Consider the following 13,531-nt stretch of genomic DNA (forward strand, 5'->3'; position numbering starts at 1 on the left):
AGGGATATTGATATGCTTCTTCTACACTTTCCAACTTCACAAAACTTATTTCATCTTGAATTTCAGATCTCAATCCATTTATGTACCTTGCAATTTTCTCAACAATCTCACTTGATAATCAATAGGAAGGAATTTTTTCTTTACCTTGTTCACCATCTTTGGCCAAGTTCTGATCTTCTCCTTTACTCTCCTTTTTTTATTAGTTTGCAAGTGCTCCCACCATAGTGATGCATGACCTTTCAACCTAGTGACTGCAATCTTCACCTTTCTATTATTAGGAGTGTTTTCATACTCAAAGAATTTCTCCATATCTAAGATCTAATCCAACACAACATTGGTATCCAATTTTCTATCATAAGGAACAACTTATACAATTGGCTTTGAATTTTCCCTAGACAACACTTGCAAAAATCTTTGTTCATCTTGATCTTCTTCAAGTTTTGGATTATGGTTTGGTGTTGTTGCTTCATCATCACTTACATCATCAAGATGTGCTCCTCTGCTCTAGGCTGTCTCCACAATATCTAATCTAGCTACAATTTCTCTCAACTAATCCAATATGGAATTATCAACATTTCCTCTACCATGAACCATCTTTACAAATTAGATTCCTACAAGATCATAACCCTCTGCAAGTTATGGGTCAAATCCACAAATCTGCAACCCTACAACCAATATCCAAATTAGGGTTCTACATGATCCAATCTCCAGAAGGATGAACCTTAATCTCTAATACCACTTGACATAGGTAAAGGAAGAATAACTAGGCCAAAGGCTCACCCAACTATCCAAACAACCCTAAAAGAGTTAACACAACATAAGCAAACACAAAGAACAACAACCAAAGGAAGAAGAAGAGTGAAATAATTTTATTGATTCATTAAAATATCTTCATACATGCCTAGAGTTGTAAGGTCTTTTGGGTTACAACCAAATGGAAATACATTCACATTCAAAGATCTAATAGAAAATTCACACTTTCCAGTTCTGCTCTCCAATCCTTTTCCCAAAAGCTTGCATAACTCTAAGCCTAAACACTCTATATATACTTGCCAAAATAGCTTATAGATAATTCTATAACATAACATAAGAGGAATGTAGAGCCAACAATGGTCTATACACATCCCAAGAAAATATCTTAACATAAATATTGTGATTGAATAAATCTCGCAAGTCAACTCACAGAAAACACGTCCAAATGTTGACACTTGGCATAAGAAAGAAAATTCAACACATGAAGGGTCACTCAACATACACTGGGTAACTTAGCACATGGAAAGCATACACTGGGTAACTTGACACATGAAGGAATACTCGACACTAATTGAGTGCTATAGTAACTCGACACCAACTGAGTGCTATAGTAACTCGGAACCAACTAAGTGCTATAATAGCTTGGTACCCTCCATGTGATCCCCATGTCACTTGTGATTAGTGTATTTGCATCATACTTGGAAGGGGGTCTTTTTACTTGTAGAAAATTTGAAACAATCTACTTTCCATGCTAATATGTGATAGTTAGTGTATGCATTTCATGGGTTCCACCCTCCATGTTGGGCTCCACATATGCCCTCAATCCACATTATCTTCACTAATGACTTTACATTATATTGAAATAAGCATCTTGTGAGGATGTTTGTTGGATCTTTGTTGAGAAAACTTCTAGCATTATACATGATGCCCAATTTGATGAATAACTTGTCTTGTCAAAGATTCAAATAGGGGCCACTACACAACATTCACATTTTCTATATTAAAATATGGTGTGATCTATAAAGGATCATGGTCATTCTTCATAGCGCAAATCCATTCTTCCAAATTACCAATCCAAGAATTTTCACTTGGTGTGATTTACTTAGTCATCGAGATCCTTTAAATTTCCTTGGGTGTTTGCTTCATTATGCCTCTTATGTGAATATTGTTGCCTTTTAACATTATTTTGTCTTAGTACCTATGTCTTTGCCAAGTTAGTCATTCTGTTATTTATAGTTTGCATCTATCCACAAATACTTCATTTGCCTCTCATAGGGGGAAGTGATGACATGATGTCAAACACATTATTGAGCATTTTCCATTATGGATAGGTGCCAAAGAGAATTGGGATTTACCAATTTTTACCACTAGTATTGCAAATATAATTGTGTCCTTATAGGAATGATGAATGATACTTGCATTCAAACCCCAAATCACCTCATATTGGGTATGTAGGTTAGAAGGCTCTTTATAAAGTCTCTTAATAATTCATGGGATCATTCTTTGAACCTAACTATAGTAAAGGTATTTAAGGTATTAGAGAGGACCTCTAACCTTCAAAACCTTTGAACTGGTTGAATTTGAGCTTGAATATTGTGCATAATGATTGGCTTAGTGAACTCTAAAATATGAACTCAAACTTTTGAAGTGAAATCATTAAACCACCTTTACTACCAAACTTGTGAAACTTTGGAACTAATTGAACCATCTAAGCCACTGAACCTTTGTACTAAAACTACAATCTAGTTGAACTGGAGGACCCATTGCACGAGTTGAAATTATTTAAACATTCTTGAACCATAATGTATCTATCTCAACTAACTTAAACTGAATCCCTAAATTGGCAAGCATTTCAGACTTCTAAATCATTAAAATCGAGCCTCTAGAATGGGTCCCACATAGCTTTGAAGTCTCCTATGACTTGGTTCAAAGTAGAACCACTAAAATTTTGTACCTGTTCACTTGATCCTAAACTTTGGAACATGTGTCCTTTGGTTTGCTGTTATGACAACTAATTTGAACATTTCCTTAGGAAATGCCATTAGGAAGACTAGATTTTCAAGTTCAAAACTAGGGCCAAAAAACTAATTGACAGTAGTATGCATAATTTTATAACATTTCTAGACACTTAAAAATGGTTGGTGCCTACTCTTTCATCACTTTTACATCCCAACTTGTCCCATTTTCTCATTTCACTAACTTTGATCTTTTGGCCAACTTGATCATCATTCAATCAAAATGTAGATCATCTCATAATCAATTCAAAATAATTTCAATGTCATCTTATCATCATCAATTCTTTAGGCATTATTATGTACTTCAGTGCCTTATGAACATTCATTAATACATGTCATGTATCCTTGGCATATCATCAATTTGATCCCTAACATTGTTGAGTCCTTTAGTGTCTAATCATGTCTGTATTGAATCAATTTAATAGCATTGACTTGTTGAGTCCTTTAGTGTCTAATCATGTCTGTATTCAATCAATTTAATAGCATTGACTATGTTTGTAAATGTTATTGTGACCAACCCTATCAATCATTTTCAATCAATCTTGTAGCATTTACAATGCTCATTAAATGTCATATGTTATCAACCCTTGTCACATGTCCTTGACAAGTCATCAATTCATGCCATTCACCTAGCTTCATTTATTTTATTGAATCATTGCTTTTGTCCAAACCAATATCATCACATTTGATTTGCATTTTTGTCACAATCCTTCAGTAGGATTATCTTATATTTAATTCATCATCTTGACCAATTAATTTGTTAATTTCTCCTATAAGATTAGATAACCCATAGTCTATTCCTATGTCTTAATCATTAAATTTCATCCCCTCTTATTAATTATTCCTCTTCACTAACCTTTCTTAATTAATTAATCTTTATTAATTAATTGATTCCATTTTCAAGAATTATGGTAATTAGTAATTTCCTAAATTCTAATTCTAATTTCCCATTTTCTATTTTCTGTTTTCCTAATTTCTATTTTCCATTTAAGAGAGAATTATGAGTTTTTAAAATTCAAAATTTCTCACTCTTACACATTCCTAATTTTTAGCTTACACATCTTTCATTTTTCTTACACTTTCTTCTTCCATTTTTCTTATACACTTCTATGCATAATTCTTACACATTATCATAATTTGTCATATTGTGTCATAATTTTCCAAATTTTTTTTTTCATAGGAATTTCTAAGTTCCACACATGATCATGACATCTTTTTTTTTTTCATTATTTCTTTCTATTTCTTGCATTTGGCTTCGAAATCCTATAAATTGAGTCATTATACACTTGTTTTGGCTAACCATGATCCAAGTGTTCTCACTATCATATCATCAACTTACTTTCAATTGTAGGTGTATCTTGTCAATTGGAGCTACATCAACATCAACTCTATGGAGAAGAAAGGATAACATTGGAGCATCATGTGAAGGGGGTGTTTCTCATATGTTTTTCATGTTTATTTATGCATCTTCATTTCAAATGGCTTTTATGTTTGGATTAGATTTATTTGCATAGTTTTAAATGAGATTAGTGGTTCTTTCATTTATTCAAATTTACTCTTTTTTCTACTTCTACAACATTATGGTTATACAAAGAAAGAAGTTGGTATGAATGGAGGACTTAAATTTGATATTATTATTCAAATTCTAAAATTTATTTTCTCAATTTCATGCTATTATAATCTCTATTATAAATTTTCAAATATTAAATACACTATTGAATGATTTTGAATATTAAGTATGATAGTTTCATTGTAAAAAATAAAGTGTCTTCGTTACTATAAATATTAAACAAATTATAGTTCATTCTCTTAAATACAACAACTTTAATATTATTAATTTTGGTGTGTTGAACTCAACATTTAAAAAATATATCAATTGTAACCATGTAATAATGAATTTGGCAACATTTTTTTAATCTAATTTTTATCCATTATTTTGTATTGGAATTAATTAAATTTTTTTCCAAATTATTATAAAGATATATTATTATACCAAAATTACTAAATTTATTATTTAAATTCTAGTTTCTAATTACATAAACACTATAACGACAAATAGGATAAGAAGAAGGATTCCATTAAGAGTAAGAAGGGTGACTCTGTTAAAGGTAAAGATAAAGCCCTGCATTTGAAACCCTTGGCTTCTTAAAAACATGAGGATGAGGAAGATACTGATGCCGGGGATTTAAGCTCTAATTTGGATGGGTACCCGGAGACTAAAGGTAATAATGAAAAAGCGAAAGATGAAGCCAATAGTGAAGGTAATTCTAAATAGAGTAAATATGTTAATGAGGGTAACCAGGCTATATCTAGTGGGGGTGATAAAGCGAAAGATAACACTGTTGGGAACCCTATTGAGAAGAGTAAGGAGGACCATACGGCTAAGACTACTTCTCCTATCAAGGGGATAGAGGAAGAAAAAAGGAAGGACTCTGCTCACATAGAGGACTCTGCCGGGGTTCAAAAGGAGGATCAAATGGAAATGGAGGATAATAATGACAATGTCTGCTTCCCACCACACGAGACTGCAGATGATGATAGTGATTCAATGCAGAGCGATACCATGCTCACCTTCCTACATTTTGCAAAGGATAAAGCCGACACCATGCTCAAAGTAGATTCTTGGATCTATAATGAAATGATGGGTTTGAAGAAAAAGGTAGAAATTTTGCAACAAAACCTAGATACTATCCATGTCAAACTTAGCCAACTGGAAGGGTAGATGGGAGACATCCCTAACAAACTTAACAACTATGAGCAAAACCTCAAAATGTTAATCAAGGAGAGTGGCCGCTGAAAGCCTAGGCAAAAGAGCTAATGAAGAAATCACTTCGGCTGAGGGTCCGAGCAAAAGAATAAGGTAGAGCTTGAGGAAGAGTGCAATGAAAGTTGTTGCTACTTCGGTTGTTGATACCATTCAATAGACTACAGAAATTGGTAAGGAAGCTATTAAAATGATCTTGGAGCTGCAATAGTGGCTCTGGGTTGGGTTCCCTGGTTTTGTTCCTGTTTGGTCTGGTTACTGGTTGGGGTCTCTGGTCCTGGTTTTTGGTTTTCATTGTTTAGACTGTTAGTGGTTCCATGTCACTGTAAAACCTTTTTTAGTTTGTTTTTGGACTTTTCTAGTGGTTTCAAGTCCCTATAAAACCTGATTTTGATACTGTTCTTTAGTTTGTTGTAGGTTTCTTTTTCTTGTTTGGGCTGTAATGCTTTATCTTTCTACTTTTTGTTAAAGGGTTTCGAGGTCCCTTCAAAACCTACTTTTACCGTAATCTAAAACACTATAACGACAAATACATGTCCTTTTTTTTATCATTTGAATGGTAATTATTTTTCTACATTTCAAATATGATTACTTTCATTCTTTTGCAATTTTATTTAAATTTATTTATTTTTGTTTAAAATCATATATATATATAGATAATTCATATTCATTACTGAAATATATAAATATTTTTAGTTGGACATTTTAGTCATTATTTGATATTATTTTATAAAAATAAGAGCTTTAAAGATATTTAGGAAAAAAAAAAAGATATAATACCTTCGTAAAATTGGTGTATATTAAGATATATGAATATTATTATTATTATTATTATAATATATATATATATATATATATATATATATATATATATATATATATATATATATATATATATATATATATATAGTGCATGATATTCTATTTTTTAATAATAATATTTTATATTAAAATAATAATTAATTTCTAAGCTATGAATTTTTATTTTTGATAAATTTTTAAAATTAAAATATATTTAATAGTTATTTGATATTATAAATATTTTAATTATTAATTCATATTTTATTATGTAAACTATTATCAAATTTCAATTAAAATACAAAAAATGTTATGTATATTTTATATTTTCAAAAATAAATTTCATTATCTCTTCCTCTAATAAATTTTGAAGCTTAGTAATATTTCTTAAAAAGTTGCCTAAAAAATTGGAAGACGTATAGTGCTTTCATAAAATTGGTGTATAAGATCTAAAATGTTTTCACAATTTTATTGCTTCAAATTTTTGTATGTATACTTTAGATAGCAATTAAAAATTTTCAATGTGAAAAATATAAAACTTTATAATTGGTTGATATAATAGATTTTATTAACAAGTTAGCAAAAACTAATTACAATATTATATAGCCTACAAAAAATGCTAAAAAGTAAGATTTAAGTTTAAAGTTATGTATATTAAGATATATGAATATTATTATATATATAGTGCATGATATTCTATTTTTTAATAATAATATTTTATATTAAAATAATAATTAATTTCTAAGCTATGAATTTATATTTTTGATAAATTTTTAAAATTAAAATATATTTAATAGTTATTTAATATTATCAATATTTTAATTTTTAATTCATATTTTAATATGTAAACTATTATCAAATTTCAATTAAAATACAAAAAATGTTATGTATATTTTATATTTTCAAAAATAAATTTCATTATCTCTTCTTCTAATAAATTATGAAGCTTAGTAATATTTCTTAAAAAGTTGCCTAAAAAATTCGAAGACGTATAGTCCTTTCATAAAATTGGTGTATAAGATCTAAAATGTTTTCACAATTTTATTACTTCAAATTTTTGTATGTATACTTTAGACAACAATTAAAAATTTTCAATGTGAAAAATATAAAACTTTATAATTGGTTGATATAATAGATTTTATTAACAAGTTAGCAAAAACTGATTACAATATTATATAGCCTACGAAAAATGCTAAAAAGTAAGATTTAAGTTTAAAGTTATGTTATAATAACTAAATATATAAATTAAAACTTGTCAATTGTAAGAGGTAGCTAAATTGACACTCTAAACATCTTGTTTCCAAACTTCTTTTCTTGACTCAAGCAAGATAAAATATTCAATCAAAGGTAAATGGGGCATCTTTATCAAAATGGCTATAATTGACCTTGAAGGCTATTTTTTAAATTTATATTTGAATATAAAACTACAATACTATTCTCTTTTATTTTTCATTGAGTTAATAAAGATGATAAAGTGTTTAATTATGATGATCTAATCGGCTCTATAGATGGCATCCATCTTTATGTCTTTATAACTTGTAATTGCACTCCAATAAGGTGCAATGATCCCACTCATAGTAATATATATTCGATGAATAAATTGAATGGTGGGAAAATAATTTCGAGCAAATTTAATTTAATGTAAGAGGAAAATTAAATAAAATCTTATGAGACAAGTCAATCTAATTAGTTTGATACACTAGTAATACGAAATAAATTTGGTTGTGTCAATCATTTTCAAGACTTAAAAGAGCAATATGAAAATGGTGTCTTTACATTGTTGAGTCAAGTGCACATGATTTTGGTATCACATTTTTTTGAGTTAAGTTCAAGTGATGTTGTTGTGTGATTGCATAACAAAGGTTGGAGTAAATAACTAAAAGATATATTATTTCTCCCCAAATCCAAGTATTGAATTGATTATAAGGCTTGTTCTTACATCTTGCTAGTAGAAATGAATCTCTTAATTTCCTCTAGGAATACCTCATATATCCTCCACACCATCTTCAACCTTTTCATTTAAGAGATGTACACAGTTCTTGGAAAATAGTAAGAAATGTCATGACACCTTTAAGGTTTTGTAAAATGGGGCTTTAACATATACCCAATCAATACATATAGGTAGTGACACACATTTAATTTTGTACATCTAGTTTTATTAAGTCAACATCATGATCTAGATATTGAAACATTACTTATTTGAAATTATGGATTAAACTTGATCCCTTCTTAGCATTGCAAGCCTAAAATAATGCAAATTATAATAGTGCAAGTTTCTATAAACAATTTTCTCTTCTTAGCATTACTTAAAATATTTGTAATATTTATTAGATTGAAATTAAAATGAGTATGCATCTCTCCTAATAGATTTTTCTTGCAATAGTCTTTGAGATAAATTTCAATATAGTGTGGTACTCCACAAGTTTTAGAAAAATCTAGTAGTTGTTCCAAGGGATTTTCTTAACAATACATATATAATTTCCAACCTTTAGCAATGTAAGGATGATGCAAGGTTGTTTACCTCCACATCACATATTTCTTGTATCTAGAAAATAGTTTGTTTCCTTTATCTCCCAAGCATTTTTTTTCAAAGCTTCACATTTCTATAGTATTATTTCAATGAGACGAAAAACATGTACTACTTTTTGAACTTCAATAAAACTACATTTGAATATCCTTTTCATTATTTCATTTTCATAAGTGTTCTTACCTTTTGAACCTATCCCGCCCACCCACTTATACATAAATATTTGACATAAGTACATATGTTGTAGCATTGTTATGTTCTAGCTTATAAAGAATATTAGTTATAATTTGTAAATATTCCTAATATTGTGTTGTTATGTGATCAATAGACATCCATCACAAATTTAGTTGGTCTTTTGATAATAGAATTAGAATTGTCTCAAGATAGATCAATATAATTAGCAATGCATGTACATAATTATCAAACATAGTTATAATGCAAAAATAATTACTCATGTCATTAAAGTATTATTCATCCTTGTCTACTAAACCTACATGGATACATGCAAATAAAAATCAAACAAAGATAACATGTTTAAGTTATATTCAAGAGTACTTAATTAATTCAAAAAGTTATTAGGCATCCTTAAAAAATAAAATTGTACAAATCCTATAATTATTATAATAAAAAATTATGTGTGTCTTTTGTAAACTTCCATACTACAACATCTAATAATAATAAAAATTCACTTGTTCTATGATGGATGTCTATATGGTATTGGCAAAGGTACCTTATTATCATTAAGAACATTATCCATATTGAACGACCCAAAGTAGGTTTATGTTGAGAAAAAAATTGTCTTCATCAAGAGGACCAAAAGCATCTTTAGCCCCCTCTCATCTTTGGGCTTCCATTAGCATGAAGCAAATGAAGTTGTTTATTTTATATCTTCTATTGAAACATGATGGTGCACGTATTACCTTGGTATTAGGATTAATCCTCTAGAAACCATTTATTGACTCTATCTATGGTGTAAGTTGTCTGCAATTAATAGAGAATGAAAATAAATTTGAAGTTTAATTAAATAACAATAAAATGTACTATGCCTTTTAATTTAATTTTATTGCATTTATTGGAAACACTAATCACATTTATTTTTCTTTCTAAAACTCTCTTACTTTAGTGATAGACCATCAATATGATCTGGATTATTTATGCAAATAAATTTTACCCAGTCGAATCCTTAAATATAAGACATTTTTATGTCCTTATGATATGAGGGAAGCTTATCTCTAAATGTAAACATTCCCTTTCAGTTTGAGAGTTATATTAAGAATACTTAATTAATTCAAAAAGTGATTTAGTGTCCTTAAAAAGAACATTTTGTGCAAATCCTATAATTACTGCATTAAATAATTTCATGTGCCTTTTGTAAACTTCCACACTACAAAATGTAATAATAACAATCCAATTTCATTTATGTTATGTTGGATGTCCATGCGGTATGGTGAAGGTACCTTGTTATCATTTAATGCATAGAATGTTATAATTCGATTCCCAAAAATAGGTTTATGTTGAGAAAAATGTTGTCTTCCTTAAGAGGACCAAAAGCATCTTCAGCTCCCTATCATCTTTGGGCATTCATTATCATGAAGCAAATGAACCCATTTATTTTCTATCTTCTATTGAAACATTATGATGCACCTATTGCCTTGGTATTAGGATTAATCCTCTAGAGACCATTTATTGACTCTATCTATGGTACAAGTTTCTTGCAGCTAATAGAGAATGTAAATACATTAGAAATGTAATTAAAGAACATTAAATATATTGTGCCTTTGAATTCAATTGTATTGTATTTATTTGCATCAATGGTCACGTTTGTTTTTCTTTCTACAACTTTCTTGCTTTAGTGATAGACCATTCAATATGATATAAAATATTGATTGAAATAAATATTATCTAGTTGAATCCTTAAACTTAATATATTCTCATGATGAGAAAATCTCAACTCTAAATGTAAACATTCACTTTTCATCATGCCAAGAAATGAAATGGGATATTAGTTTTCATCGCATATTATGAAAATGTCACTTCATGTTTCCCATTGTTGTTAATAATCATAAAATAAGTTGGCACCCATTGATCATCAAACCAAGCCTGAAATATCTTTTATGTATGTTTAAGATTAAAGAGGAATATACCCTTCCAACTAATTTGCTATTACAATACCTTACTTGTCAAAACAATTTTGTGCAAAACAATCTAAACAATAGGTTTTGAGAAAAAAATATAATTCAACTTTTCTAAAGTATGCATGATATGTTGAATTAGTACATGAACTTTGACTACATTTAATTTGTCTACACAGGTTGGAAGCCTATCATGTGAGCAGAGACATGTCACCCTTAAAAATCTCATTAAAAATGTGAGTGACAAAGGGAAAGTGGAAGGACAATGGCTATGCAGCCAGTTATTTAGATATCTTATCAAGGGGGAATTTCTATACTTAGTATTTTTTTAAAATAGCCTCCTCTAGGTAAATTATCTAAATAACTAACCCCTCATTGCTGAACTCTATATGGGTTGAGTAATCTACTACATGTGAGCAAAAGGTGATCAGATTCCTCAACCAAATACATGGCCTTGATAGTTTTATTGAACTAGTAGAGATAAACATTAAGAGAAATAATGTAGAGCGACACTATTATAGGTCATATTCAGTACAAATGATGATAATTGACAAATTATATAATTGGATACCACAAGTATTGAGATGTATTCATCTCATGTTAGAAATAATTAAGAAATGTGGAAAATAATGCTTATTTTATAAAGAAACTTGTCAATTAGCTATGCTCCTACCCATTGGGAGGGGGATTGTAATTATGTAGATATTTTGGGAAAATTATTAGAGGATAAAATTTTTCTATCAACTGTTCAAGAATTAGTTATTAGACCCCATGGGTCACCTTAGACATAAAAGATGGAAGTTTCATATTTTCAAGATTCAGTTATGAAACTGAATGTGGATCCTATAAATCTATTTATTCTAAAATTTTAAAGGGGGTGAGGGTTCTTCTTCTTTCCAAAAATCTAGATGCCACAAACATGGGAGAAAATATTTTTTGTGTTTCTAATAGGGAGGACAAGGATCAAGTGAATTAGCACAAGGAAGGAGAAGATATGAACTTGTCTTAGTGAAATGTATCATAAGATATCATACACCAGATCAAATCATTAGAGATAAGAATTCAAGAGTCATGAAAAGAAAAAAATAAAGTAATGATCATATGAAATGTCCCTTTTCTGATTTTTGTATGATATTTCCAACCTTTAATCAGATCTTTAAGATCAAACAACTAATATCACAAAGATCCTCCAAATTTCTCAAGAAACCCCAAATCGGGTATGCCAGAAATGGTGCCAAAAGCTTCACAGCTTCACAACTTATTAATAAATCTGAAAATGGAATTTTTTACAGAAATTTCAGTAGCATAACAGCCTACAAATTGACATTTCTAGATCCGTATAGCCTTTACACAACAGCTCAAAAATGTAGGACAAAAACTATGCTCATCGGGCTCTCGAAATTAACACAAAAATGCCCGAAAACACCACAAAAACACTAATAAAGTATCTCAGAAGTTTAATCATGTCTCAATACATATATTCAGCTCTATTTTAACAGCTTAAAGTCTGAAATACAGCAGCAAACAAAACTGATATGAAATGCTCAACTGAAAACACCAAACTCATGCAAAAAACACACCCAAAAACTCACAAATCTACACTGTTTAGCACAAAGGCAAACTCTGTATGAGCATGCACATGGAATGGCTTCAAACTCCCATCCTTTGCCTTCCTAGAAACCTGCAAACTCCCATTCTTGGGTCTCCCTGGAAACCTGCAAACTCCCGTTCTTGGGTCTCCTTCTCCACAGGTTTGGCAGCCTCTGAAGAATAACAAAGAATGAGCGAAAATCAAGTTCTGGAATCAGCCCAAAATGCCTCCAAACCCCTTAAAAGAGGGCATAAATGTGACTCACGTCCAAGAGAGGTTAATGAAACATATTTTAATAATAATTTTCATTTATTAGTCCAACGGTTTCTAAAGATTAACCCCATTTTTTCGAAACTTCACTTTCTTGGGCCTGCCTGGCTTAACAAAGATTATTATTTTTTAATTATTTGAAAAGGGGACATGACAAGTCCTCCCCTCCCAAAAATTGCTTGTCCTCAAGAAATGGTTGAACAATAAACCAATCAATCCACCTGGATCCCAAATGTAGTCATGAACTACACTACTACCAATTAACACAAGCTCCTACAATATCCTCTGCAATATGACCAAGAGGAATCCATAATCAAACTGACAATTATAGCTCAACCAAAATCCAAAATCACCACTACCACAATCAAAAACCCATGAGGCACAAACTCTTAGAACATCAGAACCCAAGAAAAGTGGACAAATCAAACTACCAACACAGTAAATACCATCAACGCATCCCACTGGCCTATACGAAATGCACAATCCAACTCTGCAACAATGGTGAATGCTCTCGAATGAAACTGTACCAAGTATGGAGAATCCACACATTGTACAACTCCTGCAGTCAACAGAGCTTTGCAAATCACCGGCCACTATCTCATAACCATAACTACCATGCTCCCCTGATGGTGAAAAGCCATCACAAGATAAATAGCAAGAATTAGAACCCAAACCAAATCT

General features: G+C 30.2%; 1 pseudogene; it reads left to right on the forward strand.

Moving 5' to 3' along the window:
* The first annotated feature begins 4,996 nt into the window (after positions 1-4,996).
* The window catches only part of LOC149550709 (uncharacterized), a 61,301-nt pseudogene continuing 52,766 nt past the window's right edge, over positions 4,997-13,531 (forward strand).

Source organism: Cupressus sempervirens, chromosome 6 (genome assembly GCF_028749045.1).
Source record: "Cupressus sempervirens isolate cs-2001-9-10 chromosome 6, ASM2874904v1, whole genome shotgun sequence".
Classification (NCBI taxonomy): Eukaryota; Viridiplantae; Streptophyta; class Pinopsida; order Cupressales; family Cupressaceae; genus Cupressus; species Cupressus sempervirens.